The sequence below is a fragment of the Oreochromis aureus genome, linkage group 22, assembly GCF_013358895.1.
Source record: "Oreochromis aureus strain Israel breed Guangdong linkage group 22, ZZ_aureus, whole genome shotgun sequence".
NCBI lineage: Eukaryota > Metazoa > Chordata > Actinopteri > Cichliformes > Cichlidae > Oreochromis > Oreochromis aureus.
In genome coordinates this window covers 21,123,988-21,144,148 of record NC_052962.1, presented here as the reverse complement: position 1 = coordinate 21,144,148, position 20,161 = coordinate 21,123,988, and positions in this window count along the sequence as shown.

The following is a 20,161-nucleotide window of genomic DNA, read 5'->3' as shown; positions in this document are numbered from 1 at the left end:
AAATTGTCAGCCATTAGACAGTTCTATAGTTTGATTGTCGCGTCAGTCATAACAGCAAAGAGGCGCACGAGTCTTGCACGGCTGGTTTTAATTAAAGGAAAAATCAAGAGTGATAGATTAATCTCATTTGCAAATGGCAGCACTACTGTATTCGGATTGTTTAATCTCAGTTTCAAATAGATCACACATTTGTATGTTTCTTTTTTTGTCTCATCTATTTTGGTCAAGTCCTGGTTGTCGTATATCAGCAAGTCCAAAAGTCAGGATAGGCAAGATAAAGAGAGGGGAAAAAGCAAATCTGAAGGCAACAAGCAACCTATTACCATGTTCTGTGGGCAAGATGAGTGCATGTTGACTTCATCTGTCTGCTCTTTTTCTCCTCTCTCTTCTCCTTCCCTGTCTTTTCCTCTCCTTCAATCCTTCTCTCCCCGAGCCCTCGGCATGCCTGACAGCCAGCGCTGCACCAAACTGACAGGCCCTCAAACCGTGGCCAAGAAAGCGAGCGTTAATTAAGTCATTGCCGGACTGTAATTTCCTTGAGAAGTAAAAAAATTTCTTCACACGCGAAAAGGTTACCAAGACCTTTTCTGTGTCAAAATTACCATGCGTCATGAATATTAATGCGCTTAATGAAGACAACCTTTGGTTCATCAAGAATGTTCCAGTAGCAGGTGCCAAGCTGATAAACTCACTTGGTGAAGGCTGCCCCCCCCCCCCACATCTTTTTCACTTTTTTTTTTCTATTGCTTTCTTCTTTTTGCAGTTTTATGTCAGATCCTTAGAGAGTCAGTTATTTAAATCAACATCTTCCTATCAGAATTTTCTGGCTCACATGAAAACACATACACATTAACACACATATCTTTCTTTTTATTCACTTTCAGGTGTCCTTGGGCTCGTCTCTCTGGCCTGCTGACTTTGGTTGTCAGATTTCCAATACAAAGATTGGTCTCAAAATGTTTATTTCTCAGTCTCAGTTGATTTCACACATCCTCTTCTTTAGTCAAATGTCTGAGAGTTCAAATAAATTTGATGTTTTCTTTAGCTGCTCAAGTTCAGTCGGGCCTTGTAGCAAGATAATTATACTCCGTCCTTGACATGTTTCAGACTGGCTTTTGCTTTCATCACTAAAGAATGTTAAAATAGTTTAAAACACAAATGAAAATTATTATGATCCCAAATTTCAGTGTAATAAAGGTACTGTTTTTAGTTTTGCGGGGTTTTTTAAGATTGAGTCAGACAAGCTCATGGACGCTTCTTGTCATTAGTATTTTGCTGATGTTCAGTTGTGATCTTACTAAATATTAGATACAAAAAGTTTTTAATACTCAAAACTGATGGGACTATGGCACACTTGCTTTGGTAAAAAAAGAAATAGATGTATACACTGAGCTAAGCCAAAACGTTAAAAAAAACATTAAAAACTTAGCAACTTAGCATTAACTTAGCATATGCTAATGGACCAAGTTACAGACTGGCCAAACAAATGTTTTTTTGCGTTTTTAAGGAGTTATATAAAACTGTTAAACATGTTACTTGCTGAAATGTGCGGTACTTGCTGACGTCACATTAGCTTTCATTCTGGCTAACCTTAGCAGTGCTAGCAACAGCAGCCATTGTAGAACGTGATTTCATCTAGCTTTGGTATAAAAATTCAGTTTATTCTGACACTATATACAAAATTGTTTCCATACACTTCCATAGGACCAGGAGGTTTTTTGCAACCACAGCTATTGCTATCTGGCAGCCTTTACAGAAAGACTGCAGTTTTAAGGCTCTTCTGCATTGACTTTCTGCACTTCTTCTGACCTACTAAAAGATTTCCATGTTTTATTTGTCTGTGGTCCGGAGCTTAACCCCTCTGAGCATCTTTAGGATGTGCTGGAGAAGCAGTCCAAATTGAACACTGGGAGATTTTGGCGAAACTTAAAGTTTGTGACGCTGCATAAGCTTATCAAAAAGATGCCACAGCAAATGCAAATCCATCACCACAGCTAAATGGACTCTAATAAAATATTATCCGTGTGTGACGTTTTTCCCCGTCCAGATAAATACACGTATGAAAAAAGAAACGGTTTATGTGTTGTTGTTCTCATGTGTGCTACTAATGAAACTTAAAGGCTATTTGCCAACCAAAATTAGAGATTAAAAAAGAAAAAAAAAAGTAACTTCTTTCAGGTAAAACAAACTATTGCAAGCACGTCACAGCTTTCGAGAGTAGTTTGTGGGCAGTGATCAAATAGTCTACACTATAAAACTGCATTTTTGCTATACTTACCATTACCCTCTCATGTTCTGATTTAAAATGGTTATTTGACTCCAATACAGTGATTTGAACGGGTTGTTAATTTTTATTCAAGATACATTCAAGATACATCTTAACACATAACCAGACACATGCACTAGCTCGTGGACAGTGACTTATCACTGGCTTTCAGCATCTGTCATTGCCCACTTTATCACTGAGTTGTGCCTAGTCGCTGTATCAACACACATTTATTCTCGGTGATTTTAAAAATACCAGTGATTTATAAATAGTAATGGCCATGTTGCATCTTACTAAGCAAGAGGAAGTCACCAAGTGTCATCAAGAGAGCGTTTGATCTCTCAGCTCTGTGGATGAGCTGCCCCTGCACTCCTCCTCCTCCTAAGCCATGCCGCTGCCTATTATTTCAGTTGTGTAATTGAGATGCAGAAACATTGACAGAACTCATTTACTGCGATGGAGAACTGTGTAATGTGGAAAGGAACACAGATTATTACATCAACCCGCACACACACAACAGCAGACAGATACACATGGTTGTAAAAGTGAATGTAATTTGGCACCACGTTTGAAGAGCTTCTTAAATTGTTCTGCGAGGATGTGAACTTGTAGTCGTACGTGTAGCCGCGGAGGCAGAAGTGACCAGAGGTGCCAACGCGTTGGGCCACTACTTCCATGCACAGTTTGAGCTTGTACACAGGTGTTTATTATGAGACTCCCGCGTCAGTATGAGTGTTAGCGAGCGGGTATTGAAACGGGATTACATGTTTATCCATCTGGAAATATCAACAACATCTCTTGAATCTTCTTTTTGTCTCTCTTGAACATCCTCTCTCCCCTCTTTCTCTATCAGGATGACAAAGACGGCGGTTCATCCTCTTGAGACAAAGGACCTCAGTCACACACATGTGGACACACACAGACACACACATACACCAGAGCACCGAGGTCTGCTGTCATACACCTCTCATTAATTCCTACCTGTCAGCCGGCTCCCCCTACCGTATCGGCCCCCCGAAAGGTGACAGCTTTCCAATGACTGACAAAGGCTCTTTAGGTGATACAGAAGATCCCTAGCAACCGCTGGCTTCTGTAAAGTGCCCCTCAAATGTCACTTTTGCTGCTCGGAGACGTGCACACTCACACACCCACACACAGTATTTTTAAAACAGAGGCCTGCTCTCAAGTCTTCAACCATCTTTGACATCCCGAGGCTATGGATGTCACAGAGGCCTCAGCTCTTAAAGCTTTTAACATCCGAGAGAGATGGCGTTGTTTGACAGCGCTATTGGTGGATGCCATTGTTGCGTGTCGTTTTCTCCCCAAGTGCATGGGATTTGCTTGTTTTTTCTGTTGTAAGAGGCAGATAAGGAAGAGCGAGAAACAGAACCAAACTTTCCCTCTGTGTCCATTCAGCTGTCATGAGTTGAGTGGCAACAGCGAGCAATATTGGTGTCGGCTCACACAGGCTGGTAAGGGGTCAAGTACAGAGAAATGCCGGCTTCTCGTATTGACGTCATTCAGCTGTCGAGGCTTATTCCATAGCGCAGCAGTGCCTGTTTCCAGCATTGTCTGTATTGCAGAGCTGACGATAGTAGGCTGAGGCATTTGAAATATACGACTATTGTAAAACTTCACACCTGAGACACTCGGAGGTGGGTGAGAATAAGTAGTTTTCTCAATGCCCAGCAAGTGGAAACGTGTCATTGTAACAAACAGGGATTCCTTATTTGTCCAACATAATATTCAAAATAGTTTTTGCCTGTTATAGTGATTGTAGTTGAATGGAGATTAATGTACAATACACATGAATGGCCTGTTATGGCTTTTTGTGCAGACTTTCTCTGTGGTCGAGCTTTCTGAAATAAATGTTTTCTGTAAGATACCAGAGTAAACCTGGACCCATAAGATTTCCATTACGATTACAGTCTTGTCCATACAGTCATATCTAATATCTGATACCTTAGACAGTTTTAGGTGATTAGTAGCTGGTGCGCTTCCATGCATGCATCAAATGCTGCCATTTTCTCTGTCATCACAGAGCTGCACACAGGGTGTCCTTTGGAAAAGGTGTCTTCATGAACTAGCTGCTGCAATATTTAGTGATGAGAGGCACCAGTTCTCTTTTAAAGAGTGACTAAGTCTGTGTTAGGAGACAGGAGAGATGGTGGTGTAGAACATGGACTTCTGAAAGGAAATGGATTTAATGGTAAGAAAGCTTTCTTCTTTTTCCAGTTTGTCCCAACCATTCTGTCGGAAGTCCATGGCTCATTTAATGTTGAGAAACAGAATTGATAAATAACATAAAAGCTCTTTTTGTGAATAAAATATTTACTTTACTATGAAATAAAGGGAATTTGCCACAGTCCCTGATTTTTGCAGGTTAGTAGCTTTGTTAAAACTAATGGCTAAAATAACATAGTAAAAATAGCATTTTTGCATTCAGCAAACAATTGCAAATAGTTGCCCTGAGGTTGATCATGCAACACCCTCTTTGTGAGCACACAGGTTGCTTGGTGGGAGGCAACCCGTCTCCAAACAAACAGATTTAACGAATCATGATCCAATTCAGACTGACTGCAGTCATGTTGTCTTTCTCCATTGCCAACATGTTGCAATCACTCTGAGTCAGTATGTGTCAATAAGATGAACTTGTCTAGGACACCTCTTTGCTCAACTGGTTGTATTGTGGTTATTTTCCTATATAAATGTAAGGTTGCTGAGCTCTTATTGCAGTTTGCTGTCCTGTAGCAACTGTGTCATTATTTTTGGAAGAATTTTGCAGACCTGGTCCCTGTCTTTAAAGCAGTGAGAATTCGTTGCACAGGGTCACAATAATTTTGGTAATGCCGATGTCTCCAACCACTTCTCTAGTGTGACTTTAGCACAACATACCCTCCTTTGAAATTTACCTTTAGAGTCACCTTTCTTCAGAAAATATGTTTCATGCTGATCCTTTGAGAATCTCCTTAATTTCCTTTGTTTATAACCAGTTACTTAATAAGCAGAATCAATCTGTTTCTAAAGTCTACTCAGAAAAGGGATTTGGAAATGACCGTTGCACCAAAGCAATGGAAAGAATCTCTGGAAGCTTCTCACGTTTTCCAACGGTAAAGTCTCTAAAAGGCAAAGATCCAGTGCATGCAAACTGACTCCAGCCTCATTCTTTCTGGCATTGCCCTGATTTGCCAGTTATACTGGGATTCAGTATAACCGTCAACCAACTTCTTACAATACCTATCTCATGATAAGGATCGCCGTGTATGTATGCATGTATATCTATAGGTATGTTGTCTCCTCCAGGCGGGTCAGTCTGCATGAAACTGTGCATGAACGTCATCATCCATCCAGCAATTATTAGCATGTTTTTAAAAAAGAATTTAAATCCTAGTTCTTTTGATTTTTTAAAAAATGTTCCATTTCCATTGTATCACACTTAATGTATGTCACCCATACATCACTTAACGGTCACTGCAACAGAATTTTGTTCGACTCCTCACTAAATACAGAAAGAATAATTTGGAAAAACTGCCACAAGCCTAACAGTGGGAATTTTTGTAGTTTTCATGAAGACTGTTTAGTTTGATCCACTTGTAGACACATTTGGTGCTGTGGGAGAAAACAACATTATAATATTGCTGGAATTAAGCTGAAAATAACACATTTTTAGCGCAGGGATTGAGTCTCCTAAATTGGCAGATCTCACCATGTTGGACTCGAGTGGTCGAGGGAGTTAATGAGACATCTTAAATTTAAGAAATGAAGATTCACTGTATGTGGATCCTCTGATAAATTTGAGAAATCCTGACTATATAAAAATCAAGCTTTAATAACGACTATCCTGTTTATATGTAAAAGTAAGCCTTTTCGTGACAACACTTTAAGCCTGCCTCTTTGCAAAATCAAAAGTTGCTGTGTTTGTGCAACCTGACTGTATAGAAGGCAGCCTGCAACAGTTCTCCTGTGGACTGATGGTTACTTAAAGATGGTTTTTTGGAGCTTGGACAGGTGGTTTGTTCCCAGGACCAATGACAGAGTGTATGAATTTGCTTTGATTTGCTACTCTGACAGGTGTCTCGGGCATATAGAAGTGCCTGCAGAGGCTCATGGGTATAGCAGCATGTAGAACAGTTTGCCACAACAGCTGGCAATAAAAAGTATGAGAAATAAAAAAAAAAAAATTAAGAAATGAAGGTGCAATAATTAAAAGCAATGACCTGGACATGAACCTACAGTGCTGTTACATGATCAAGTGGACCAGAAGTTTTGAGAAAGTATTTTGGAACCAGTGGTTAAGAGTCAAAGAGTGAAAGGCCTGAAAAATACCTCATTTTAGCAATATGGTTCATTAAAGCAAAGAACCGAAAACATGTGAACTTTACTTTTAAATTGCACTTTTGAATTATTCTGATCAATTTAAAAATGGCAAGATTAAAAAAGTCGAACACAAGCAGTAGGGTCACAAAACAGCTGGATCTAAAAGAATTTACCAATGATGTAGATAAGACAAGCATCGGTGTGGCATTCATTGATGAAGTTTAAAACGGGAAATATATGCGAGAGAGTGATCGAGGGAGCGAGCGTGAGCTTATCAAATTAACCAATCTGCCACACTGTGACTCAAATGAAAATCACAACAGGATGCCGGTGCTTAGAGCACCAAAGCCTCGGCTCTGTACGCTGCTCAGCGAAACTAAACTGGACGCTTTTGTGTGATTCAGTGTGGAAACCATGACGGTTACGAACTGTGAGAATGGTCTTGTTTGAAATATGCAAGTAACAAGTATACTGGACCAAAGCGTTGACTTATTATTGTGTTTTTTCAGGTTGAAATTCTTGAATAAATTACTTTGCTCTCATAAAAGTCTTTGCTGGTCTAGAGCAATTTCTCATCTGCTGCGAACCTGAAACTGAACCGATATAAAACTGATACTTCAGTAAAATTTAGCCAATAAAAGCTGATATTTATGGCCTTTGTTGCACTGTGCGTTTGGCCACATCATCAAAGGCTTTTTCTGAGTGTATATATTATAGTAGCACCAAACTAATCTAGAATGATAGTCATATTCAGCATTTCATCTGTTAACTGATATTTAGAGCTTGTTAAACACCTCGCATGACTCTTAAAGCCCGACATTGTCATTCCTCAAGTGGAAATCTTAGCGAGGAATAAATGAGTAAAAGCAGGTGCTGCTAATAAGAAAAAGTGCACCACAAAGCAATTATCACGAGAAATGAAGCAAAATGATTTCACATTCTTATGCGCGCAGCGGATGTCACGAAGGTGGAAATTTACCCCATCAGTAAACCAGATGATTGCATTAGTACAACCGCACAACCACAAAGTGACAAGCGCTCAGAGCAAACAGTCACCTTCTGCACCGACTGAGGTGGATTCATCATGTGGTTGTACGGTTTACAACTGAATACAAATAGTGTGTGCAGGTGCACATTTGTAAGGCTGGCGAGTGTAGCTTCATGATGTTTATGTATGCGTTAAAAATCTCTCATGGTTGCTATAGTGAAAACAAGCTCTTGATATGTAAAGAAATGACAACTTTAGCACCATTTGTTTTTCACAGCGTCTTTAAATACTTTATCGTAACCTTATTCATCTTCTTATATCTGTTCTTTTATCTTTTTCTGTGGTAATTCTCTGCATAGGAGTCAGCAAAACTGAACTTTGAACCTCGTTACACGACGATCACGGTGATTCTCCCAGTTTTACAATATCCCCTGTCTGTGGCAGCATCACCCTTTAAGCATAAGGAAAAAAAATGTTGAAATATATGGCTCAAGCTTTCCTGCAGAAATTAATTATGTAACCTATTGTAGCATACCTCCAAAGTTCACGGTGCATGAAAAACTTAATATGCATGGCCTTCACCTTTACAGGCTCATAAAACTGTAGAGTTGTGCTTAATTTTTTTTTAACTTATTTTACAGTGTGACAGAAATAATTTATTAAGACCGGCATATGATAATAACACTCTGCTTGGGAGAGATGTTAGAAAGTTGGGTTTGATGTCCACTCGCGCAGCCACAGAAAGGTCAATAATACTTTTTAATACGCCTCTAATGATATTCATGTTCTTAGTCATCACCTTTAAATTGGATTTTGTGGGGAGCAGTGGAATTAATTCCACCATCTAAAAAAAATCTGAAGATATGTGTGTCTGTGTAAAATACGTTGCCATTATCAAGATATAACTGTCTGAGTAGACATATAGTAGTATATAGTAGACATATATATATATAGATAGATAGATAGATAGATAGATAGATAAAGGCTCATGGGTTAAAAAATACTGCATGCACTTTTGTGTTAGAAGAGAGTTTGATTTTGCTCAGCCCTGCAGTTTTTTTTCTCAGTGGGAGTGAAATGTAGCAAAAGCAGTATAACACAATCTATGAAAGCAGAACTCTTTATTTATCAAGTGGCTCTCTGGCACATCAAGTATTGTATTTAATACTCTGTAGTACTTCACTGTCACTCTAGATGTGTATGCTGTTGCTGTTTGACCTACATCTCAGCTGTGATGTTTGTGTGAAAATGAAGAAAGGTAAAAAATGCCACTTTTAAACGCTCCCTCACACATGTATCACAGACTGGACTCATCAAGTCAGGGTTGTGCATGTTCTCCGACCAGGGCAGGTCTGGCGGCCCTGCCTACTACTTGATTAGGCCACTCTGACAACCCAGCAGCCTGGTAAGGTCAAGCCCTACAGAGTGTCAGAGAGGTGGGATGATGATGTATCTCTCTGATGTCTCCGTTTTTACCCTCTTGACTTTGTTGTTTTTCTCTTTACTCTTTTTGCCCATCTGTTGGGGACGCATCTCCCATCAGAGCTGGACATCGAGAATGTTAACGGTCTGTGTGCCTGCAACAGAGCATTGCTTTGTATCGTCTGCAAGTAACGAGTAACAAACCAAAAAGAGACTTGGTGGAGTCTCCGTCTGCTTCACCTACTACACCTGTTGGTTTGTCTGACACACATTAGTTATTGTAGCATTTTTTTCATATATTTCAGAGGCTAGTTTTACAAAAACAAAGTAGTCACTTAACTGTTGCTGTGTGGTTAATGTCTTACTAGATGTCGCACATGTTTCGTGTTAAAATAGAGATATGATTTTTCACATATCTTGGACTTTTCTTTGCATATTGTCAAAAAATGTTTTAACAAAATGTTAAAATAACCTAAGTGCATTTTTTCTAACATGTGACATCCTTTGTGTTAGTTTTATACCAGTGAAAACTTGGTCTACACATGGTAATGAAAGGCTGTTTGGGATGCTAGCCCAGTGGTTGGAGTTGCACAGGTATTTTGTCTCTTTTCATTCACGTTATTTATTCACTGAATTAGAACCAGGCTGCGTTTTTAGAATTTAAACAATAGAATTATATGAATATATACATGTAGGTCTATAATTTAATGGTCAAGGACACAGTTCAAATCTCACTCACCTCCACACAGGAGACCAAATACTGCGTCACGTAGGCGTTAGTGTTGGATTGCTGCTTACCCCCAAATGACAGATGTGTAATCCACAATCGGAAAGGGATTTTTTTGATTTTCACAGGGTAGAGAATTATAATTTTGATTGTTATATTTATTTTTTTATTGAATAGACTGGATACTGAATAGACTGAATACAGCAGCGCAAAGATTCTTTGCCCTTCTTTTAATGCCATGTTTGGAGCTAGGTGTGTGGTTATATTTTATCCATTATGCCATGCACAGGCTTAGTAGTTTACATGCCCACAGGATGCTCACACAGTGTATTTATGAACTTACATGAACTGCATTTTATCCCAAAAACAAAGAGGTGCTCTTTTCTCCCGGGTGACTGCAAGCGGTTTGTAGGTGACAACAGCTGCTGTGATCCAGATGTTTCGCCCTAAGCCATTCATCCTACACGCTGCTTCTTCTGTAGGAGCGTCTCTTCCTGTTAGAATGTAAGCGGGCGTTTCACCTGCTAATTTTGCTGATGGCGCTAGTTGAGCAAGTAGTCGGGGGATTGGCTATTCTCAGTGTGACCTCAGCAATAGTTTCCATCACGTCTGAAAGCAAATGGGTGTAAATCACTAAATGAGAGTGCAAACTGCATCTTAACATATCCACACGCCTCAGATATTCATTGAGTAAGGATACAAAAGGATGCCGCTCTGCCAGATTTCTCTCGTTTCCCCTCTTGGTTTTGGTTTGCGCCTTTGCGTCAGCGTCTCCATATGAACAGTGAGAGAGGGTAGAAGTTTGTGCTGTGTGTGTGTGTAGCAGCGGGTGTATATGTGGGGAGCTGTGCATGGGTGTGTGTGTCTGTGCTCAGGTGGCAGATACCCTCGGTAAATCATTTCAGATCCATTTATTCAGAAGCCTGTGTGCAGACGACACCTGCACAACGCTGCCAAAGAAGTGCCACAATGTCAGCCACTCCGTTTGCAGCTCTGACCCCACCGGCTGGCGTGTGCGTGAATGTGCACGTGTTTGTGTGTATGCATGCTATGTGCTGTGTCTAGTAGTATTCAGTGTTTGTCTATTTATGTTAGGTAGGTGACTCTGTCAAATGTGTCTTATTCTAAGAGAGAGAGAGGAAGGAAAAGCAGCAGGGGAAGACTTTCTGAGTGGCTGTGTTATTGCTGTGTTGCTTTCAATGACTGCCGCCTTATATCTAGCATCAATCCCGAGGATAAGTAGTTAATTTAATTACTTTAATGAACAAACTGATGCTAAAAAGGAGGAAGCTTTGGTTCCTAAATAGCAAATTAATTTTTAAAAAACGCCAGAGATCAAATTAATGTTATTTTTAGTTCGGATTTATACATATTTTTTTTTTTTTTGATATGACAGCTGTCTTAATCTGTGTTCAAAATGAGTTCGTTTGCGTGTGTCGTTTGCACGCTGACAGTCAGTTGTGACAGTTGTAAAGTGTTCTTGAAAAAGCGCCCGACGTGGACACTCAAGGCAGCCAGACGAAAGATTTGCAGGCTGTGATGTCTGTGTGTCAAATTACTTATCTCGCTAAGCATATGCTGGCACTTCAGAATCATATACTTCAAACCGGGATCCTTCAAAAGCATCAAAACGGACTGTCTTATTCAACACATCAGTCATGTAGCCAACAGCAAAATGAGCGAGATGTCATTTGCACTCGACAAAAAAAAAGAAAAAGAAAGCTTCCGGAGACATTTTAAAGACGCTCTCGATGACTGTTTCAATTTGGAAAGAGCGTTAATGATATCGTCTCAGCTGCCTTTTGTGCTTTTTTTTTTTTTCTGAAGATACAAGTCCACGACAAAGACTACTTAGATGTGCACTTCAGCTAAAGCTTTGCCAATTATTAATCTGAGTCCGGAAGACAATTAGTAAATCACTGCAGCACCCATTATCCAGCTGTTGCCCTAGATTTCAGGATTTTGTTGGGTTTTTTTGAAGAGTGAGGCAATCTCAGGGTCAATTTAGCCTGCCGCTAATGACAAAACACGAAATAATGATCCGTGCTTTCAAACTTTGCACGCGCTTTGTGCCAATAACAAAGTCGTCTTTTGTTTTGAAAGTCTGAAATGAAATTATACAAACAATAATGACCTCCTGCTGGATTAAAAAAAAGAAAAACAACAAAAATGTCTTTGCCGAACGCTACTGTAGCGATCCCCCTCCTTACACCTCAGCTCACACAGCGCAGCGGTCCTTGAGCTCGGTGCAAATATCCCACTTGGTTTGTAGTGTTCCAAGTGTTGCGGAGGGCTAAACTATTTCATACTGCGTTAATTGGCCAGTGTCATTCCTGACGTTTGAATAAACAGAGAAAAAGAGGGAAAGCTGAGACAAATGGTGGCTAATTAAAGTGGTGTGTGTGTGTGAGAGAGAGAGTGTGTTACAGAGTGAGAAACCAGCTGACAAAAAAAAAGGAGTGACGAAACACCCCGCCTGACAAAAGCAACTACTTTTTTGTGATGGAAACTTTAGATGAATAGGGTAAAAAAAAGAGAAATCATTCTGCTTTCTTTGAAATCTTCAGCCTCTCTAATTGGGTTTTATTTAACGCTGACTGAGGGAGAAAGGAAAGTAATGATTTGCCACGTATTAAGAACAGGCGATTTTTAAGCCTTTGGCTGGAAGTATTTTTGAGAATTGTCATTAAAGAAAACAAAAAAAAAAAACGTGTATAGTAGAGCCATCTCTCTTCTCCTGACCCTCACCGCTGCAAGCAATCTGATAAAACTCCCAGGAAAACTAATCTTAAAGAAGGGAGAAGAAAAATAAAGAGAAAGTAGGAAGTAGGTAGAGAAATGTTTGAACTCCCACCCACAGGGGACTCTTGTTTTCAGGGGTAGTGGGTTGGTCCGCCACATCATCCCCTGGGGGAATTATCCTCCTCACCATTTCTCTGCTACTCTACAGTAGCCTCACCTTATGTTACAGTCCCTCTCTGTCTCTCTTTGTCTGTGTGTGTGTCTGAAAGACTCACGTGTGTGGGTGCGCACACATATACAAACCCTGAAACACTCGCCCAGCCCCCCCATCTCGCTTTTCGCACATTTGACCACTTGTCAGGCGATGTTTATGGGCCATTGTTTGCAGTGCTGATGATCATTGTCACCGGTTGATTCCATTACACGTAGCCTTCTGATGGATGGGGCCTACCCTGGCGTCCACTGATACGGGTGTCCTTGACCACCGGGGCAGACGCAATGAAGAAAGTAGACATAGAAGAGGAGACTTGATCCTTTATTTTATTTTTTATTCACTAGGAAGTGCATCACATGATCCGATTTTATGAGTGATTTCCAGGTGAGAGAAAACAATCCTATAAACCTGTTTTATTAAATGATTTCAAAAACTGTGGGCAAAACACAAAACGTGACAAAGTTCAACGCTTTATGGCTGATTGGTAAACATCCCAAAGAGGAAATGGTTGAAAACACACAGAAAATACAGAACAAATCACACATCAAAGCATTTTCTGATCTGATGACAGCCCATTTCCTTTGGCAGTGCAGTAGCTGAGGTTTGGTTTACAGTTTGTACACAAAAACAACCTGGAATTCAGGGTTTGGGTAAAAAAAAATAGAAGTGAGCATGTAGTAAAAAGGGAAAAGCGCTGTTTTGGATTAGCATGAGTACTTCAGTAAGCATTCACAGACATTGCTATTTTAATCAGAAACACAAATGCTAATGGTGGCGAGCAAAGCCTTTGATTGTATTTGCAGTTTTTACAGTTTTAGGAAAAGATGGTGAAACGGATTGCCGCGCACCTTTCCAACAGCATAAACCAGGTCTGTCTGACAGAAAGCCTTAAAGGCAACTCTTACTTATACATGTCACAAACAGCAAATGAGATATCTCCTGTTAAAGTTTCTGCTTTGCTCAGATAAGGAATATATTATTATATAATTGCATACTGTGTGCATGAAGTGCCAGTGACAGCACGTACGACGTCACACCACACGGGCACATGTGAAACAGTATACAGTATACTCCAGCACACAATGAGTCAAAGCCCCAGCCAGTCAAGATCTTAGAACAGCGGTGCCCAACCCCCGGGCCACAGACCAGTACCGATCTGTGAGTCGTTTGGTACCGGGCCGTGAGAGTTGAGGCTCGGGTGTGAAATTTTTATCAGTTTTTATCTTCATTTTTTTAATTGTTTTTATCATTAACTCAGTTTCCCTGGGTCTTTTCCTGTGTGTTATGAATAAATCTTTTTTTTGGTACCGGTACTGGTTTTATTTTGTTGTATTTATCTGCAACACCTTAAAGGCCGGTCCGTGAAAATATTGTCGGACATAAACCAGTCTGTGGCGCAAAAAAGGTTGGGGACCGCTGTCTTAGAAATATCAAATTTGACCAAAAAAAGATATTTGTAAATGTAAAGTTTTTTATATATTAATTTCTCAAAATGTTTGTTTTAAGTGAAAAAATACCACCATGGCATCTCTGTTTGGGGCTTTCTGCTTGAGTGGAAGACGCATGAACTGCATGGACATGAACAGCATTAAGGTTTTGCATGCAGAAAAATTGTATTAGGTTATTTAATTGTATAAAAGACACATTGTATTTGTTTTCTTGGTGTGCATTTGTGGCATTTATATTTTTTTAGGGTTAAATGCACATTAAAGAGCTGGGTGTGCTTAATGATACCCACCTGATTGTGCCTACAGTAGCTGCAGTTTTAAACAAGCAGTATATTTACACATATATCAGTGACTAATGCACGGTCACTGTACGTCACTGCAGAACAATATGGCTAGTCTGTGAATTGTCAGATTGCTAAGCTCAAGAAGCAAAATGTTGCATCGCTTTAAACAAACTGCTTTCCTTGACTTAATAAAGACTTAAACTGACATGAGTGATGGAAGAGATTGACGTGTAATCGAGCTCTCTTAATTGAGTTTGATGCTCCCTGATTATGACTTTAATTCATATAATTAAAAAAAAGTTCACATGGTAGTTGTAGTAATTTGTGTTGCTTTACTCTGGTCTTAATTACATTATCAAAGTGTGTGTAAACAAACTGTCTGTGGTCTGGCCTCTTGCGGTGCTCGAGTGTCACAAAATTATTAGAAAATTTCTCCGCCACCTCGCTGAATTAGCGCTCGCAACTCACCGAAACCGATGAGCCAGAAGCGACGCGATGGCTCAGGAGCCACACATCACCGGCTGACGACTGCAATCACTGAGGGGAGAAGACGGGCTCGGATTTAACCAGGCTGCCGCCAGGATGTAGTGTCAGTGAGGGATTGGCCATGAAGGAGTGTTGATAGCTAAAACATTTACCGTGAATCCAGCTATAGTCATTTTTCACACAGGCGAGGCATCATTGATCAGGACGATATCTGGCGCAGGGGAAAGTGTAGTTAAAGGCACATGTTTAACAAGCTTCGCCGGCATTTTCCAAAAACGGTCACAGAAAGACTTTCCATTAATATTCTGAGCAAAGACAGAGCCCCTTTCCATTTCTCAGATCTGTCTTTTGTCAGAGCGCTTTTCTTATAAAACACCTTCCTCGTATCGGACGACGTTATCCTGCGAGATTCTGCTCTTTGATGTAGAAATTAGCTCCGCTTTGAGTCCTAATGATTCTTATCTTTTACTATCATCCTGCCTGTGTCCCTTTAAGACAATGCCACTGTGCAATAAGAAGGAAAGCCCAAGCCTCCAATAACACTACCACTAATGGAATTGCAATATGCAAAGCTATGCTAATTTTATGCATACTGTCAACCTACATAGTGGCCGTTCTTCATCCGTTTCAAAAGATGCGACTGCAATTAGACGACAGCTGATTGAAATCATTTGCCTTACTTTTGAGAGCTGACAGTGTGTTGTACAATTCACTGACAGTATGTTTTCACCGCACGCACAGATTAACTGCTAATATTGACCCTGACGCAAACCAACGGGTTGTACATTTCAAACGAGATGCTCGCTATCGTGCCGGTTTGCTTGCGGTGTGTCATTTACCGTAGTCCCTGATTACCTGATGATTTCTGCTTTATATAAGGCTCAGGGAGCTTTCAAAGACACACGCGTACCATACCTTTACAGTGACTTAACGTGTCTGAGACAGAGGAATTGAAATGATAGTTTAAGGGCTGCAGGGAAAAGAGAAGACTTATCAGTTAAGACTTGCTTTGTATGTAGGATATTTTTTCCCCTTCTCTCCTTGGAAGGCAGGGTGCAGTTGATGAATTCTTAAGCAGATCTTGCTGATAATTGTATTTCATAACTGTCATGCGGAGAGGGACTGTCCGCTGAGAAGCTATTTGTGTCACTGCATCTCTCTCTCGCTCTGTCTCTCCCCCTCTCTCTCTCTGCAGCCTCTTCAATAAAACTCAAATCACGACAGAGATTGTTAAGTCTACCTCCAAGATTATTAAATCCAAATGGAGAATTTATGGGTGACACTTCATAACAATTAATCTGAGATGCTTGATTAATAAAGTTCGCCCACCCCACCCCCCTCTCATTCTCTTCTTCTTCTACTTCTTCTTCCTCCTCGCCCTCCCCATCACTAAAGTTGTCCTGTTTGAGTGGGATGGAGGAGGAGGGGAAGAGACGTACGGGTGGCAGGATGGTTGTCACGGACGACATGAGTGTCATTCTTTTTGATTAATGGAGCATTGTGACCCCGCCCCTAACCCCCCACCACCACCAACACACACACACCTCTTTCCCGAGCATGCCCACTCTCACCTCTGCTAGGGCCCCCCACACATCCACCTTCAATAACAGGTAAAAATAGATGTGGGCCAAGTTATGCTCTCCATTTACTCCTTTGCTAGACATGATTTGATGGTGAGGGGGGGGCAGAGATGGGAAGGACAGAAAGAGAGACAAAAACTACACAAAGGGGAGGAAGATGGAAAGAAGGATGGAAGTGAAAAGGACAGAAAATATTTAAAAAAGACGAACCTGTTTAAAAAAATCTTAGAGAAGGGGTAAAATGGTTAATAAATAAGGCTAAAAAGGGAAAAAAGCAACAGAGGAGACAGAAAGACAGGATTTTTTGGAGAATGTCACCTACCTAACCTTGTCACCATGTTAAGTCAGCTGTGATTAATTAGTTGAATGAGACTGAGCAATTAGGTCAGGAGTTTGGGTGTGTATGAGTAGGCGTGTGTGTGTGTGTTCATGCATAACTTTTATTTATTTATTTATATCAAGACCATTTTATTGCCAAACGACAGAATCTGGGAACAGAAACACTTTTTCTCCTTTATTTGCCTCCCTGACAGCCTGTTTCCACTGCTCACATGCTCCGCTTGAATCGCAGACACGTTTAAGTAGCGAAAGCCGGTGTACAATTTCAGGCACTTTCAAAAACACAACGTAGATATCCATCCATCCATCCATCCATCCATCCTCATCCGCTTAGATATTTTTGCATTAATAATCTTTGAGATTTGTTCGTCTCCACGTGCAGGTTTGCCAAGGTTTCGGATTTTGCTGTAGATTTACTTACAGCTGGTGCTTTGTTTGCGATACATAAAACCGAGGCGAAAATCTGGATGCGCAAAGGTTCTGTGGCGTATTACGGCTAAACTGCGGCCCTAGATTCGTTTAAACGAATGTGAGGATAAGAAAACCCTGGGACAAATCCTTGAACCAGTAAAGGCTTACAAAAGATCATATTTAACAATGATGGCTATATATTTTCCTTTTTGCAATTAAAGAGTCCCTCTGTGTAATTTAATGCTTCTTTTCAAGTGTCGGCTCCCCTGAGACTTGGCCTGTAGCTATGCCATCGCTCTTGGTGATTATCATTAATGAATGTCGGCGAGGACCATCCCTCAATGTGACTAGGGAGGAAACACAAGCCCTAATTAAAGGTTCCTATTCATAAATATATGCCTCAAACTACACAGATCGACCGGCGCTATGCACACAAGTCATGTTAATGTCAGAAAAGCACCTTTTTAAGAGCATTTTCTCCCTTAATGTACGACACACCAGCTGCGGTGACAGATTTTAGCAGCCGAAAGCCCCGCAGCGAGGGATGTGTGCAATATGAGATTCGCAGATTTAAATTCAAGAGTAAAAGGAAAAGATTAGGACGCCCTAATTTGACACACGAGAGGACCTGATGACAAAAAGGCTCGATTTCTATCTATCTATAGTCTTACTGCCCGAGTTAGCATTAAGATGTAGTTCTTGCAGACTGTTGTAGGTTTTAACGGACGCGGTTGAAAGGAGCTGATTGTGCTCAGAAGTCAAAATATAAAAAATTCATAAAATCAAATGTTATACAGGTTTACATGACGTCACTGGAGATGAAAGTAATCCCGACTGCTTGTGTACTCTCACTGAAAATCATTTTAAATTGCTCTAAATGTGGACTGACGACTGCTCTCGTAAACCCAATTGGTTGCATTGTCACACCAGTTTCCCAGACAAAGCTACTGGTAATTGTTATGTGAAGAAGATAATGTTAACACTGAGGATAATATTCCACATTCTGTCTGAATGTTCTCCCCCCTCCCTCACTGACATTCGAAAACTCTTGTCGGAAAAAGAGCTGGGAGAGACAAACATTTGGCTGCTTCTCTTTCCTCCTTAATGGCTGAAAAATGCTAATTGGCGCGCACGTGTCAAGGAAAACAAAAGGCAAGGGAGGAGGAGAGGGAAGGAATGTGCGTGTCAGAGAGGCTGGTATTTTGAAACGTGAAATATGTCACTTTATTCAGCCAAGTTGGGAAGGATTTTTAGCAAGGTTGTTTGAGGAAGCGGGAAATCTCGTCGTTTACACTGTTTGCCTGAGTAAAGTTTGACCCGTGGTGGTGTGTAGTGTTTAAATAGTTTTCTTTTTGGGGAGGGGGTTTACCACATTGCATCCTGATGCTCTGCATTTACTTTGCTCATACTTTGTTTCCGCCACAGCTAATGTAAACAAGCTGAAGCGGCTCAGTTCAGGTTCTGCGTGCTGTAAAATAACACCTCGAATCCCTCCGAGACTCCAATCCTTTAATAAACTTGCATCTGTCACCGCTGCACCGCACTTCATCACGTTCTTCGTCCAAACTGACAGAATCAAAAAAAAGCCCAGGTGGGGATTGCAAACCTTTAATTGCATTGTCAAAACTACAGCAACACATTTTTTTTAAAGTCTACACTTTAAACAAGTCATGAAAAAAGTAAATCTCTATATCAAAAATATCAAAAAACCCCTCTCCTTCACTCGATACTCACACTTGGCATTTTAATTATGCAGTCTTATCTGATAGATGTGGAGATATATCTCGTGTCAAAGTTAGAGCCTGTTCTTTATTAATTTTTTATTATATATTCTTATATTCGGGCTGTCAATGATTGTCGGGAATCTGATAGGACCCTTCATTGATTGAAGATTATTCAAGATTATGAGGAGAGGTATTATCATAAGCCGTGAGCTTTCATCGTTCTAATTCTTAACTTATTTGAACGATTCTAAAAGCAAAGATTACACCCTATTTCAGTCCACTATATAAATGCGTTTATGAGTCCAGCAGTGTGCCCTGCAGACGGTAACAACACCCCCAACAGCAAATCTGCGGTGCACTTATCATACTTGTATGCCAGCGGAGCCCAAACCTTTTGACATCAGAGGTTTTTGGCTGCAAAAAGCTTGAACGGTTAGCCAAAGGCCAAAAATATGCAACGCCACATTAATTATTTATAAATATTAAGAGGAAGGCATTAAATTCATGCTTTATTCCAGCAGGATTTTTTTCCCAATAATCTTCGCCATTTGCATGATTACATAAAATAAACCCTTAAACTGAAATGATAAGCATAGATTTTTCAGAATAAAAGCACAAATGAAAGCCTAAGGGTAACAAATATGTTTCTAAAATGCGAATAAAACAATCCTGCAGATTATGTTAGTCTCAAAACCTTTTTAGTATTTATAATTTATCCGCTAATATATACATTTATAGTTCTGGTGTGTTAACTATCATTTAGCTTATGGTTGGTGTGGTTTATTGTGTAATTCATCAAATGGGGAAAAAATTACAACAATTCCTTCTTAACGTATTAAAGACATTTACAGGTTTTTTTATGTCTCAGATATATAAAAGTTATACATTTTGTATAAAAGTTTCCAATTTAAAACAAAAATCAAACAAACTGTAAATTAAAGTGGCAGAATTTACAGAACGTCACAGTTTGCGTAGCCTCAACACACACTGACACTGCCCATCCTCCCCAAAGTAAAATGTAAACAAACCATGTGTGGCCTAAACACACATATTTATTTATTTATTTTATTTAGATTTTTTTTCCCCCGAACAATCCTCTCTAAGATGCTGACTACGATGACGAAGATGATAACAAATGGAGCACGAGAGTTGAAATAGTACTGAAGGAAAAGATAAAAGAGGAAGAAACTAAAAAAAGGAGACTCAGTAGGAT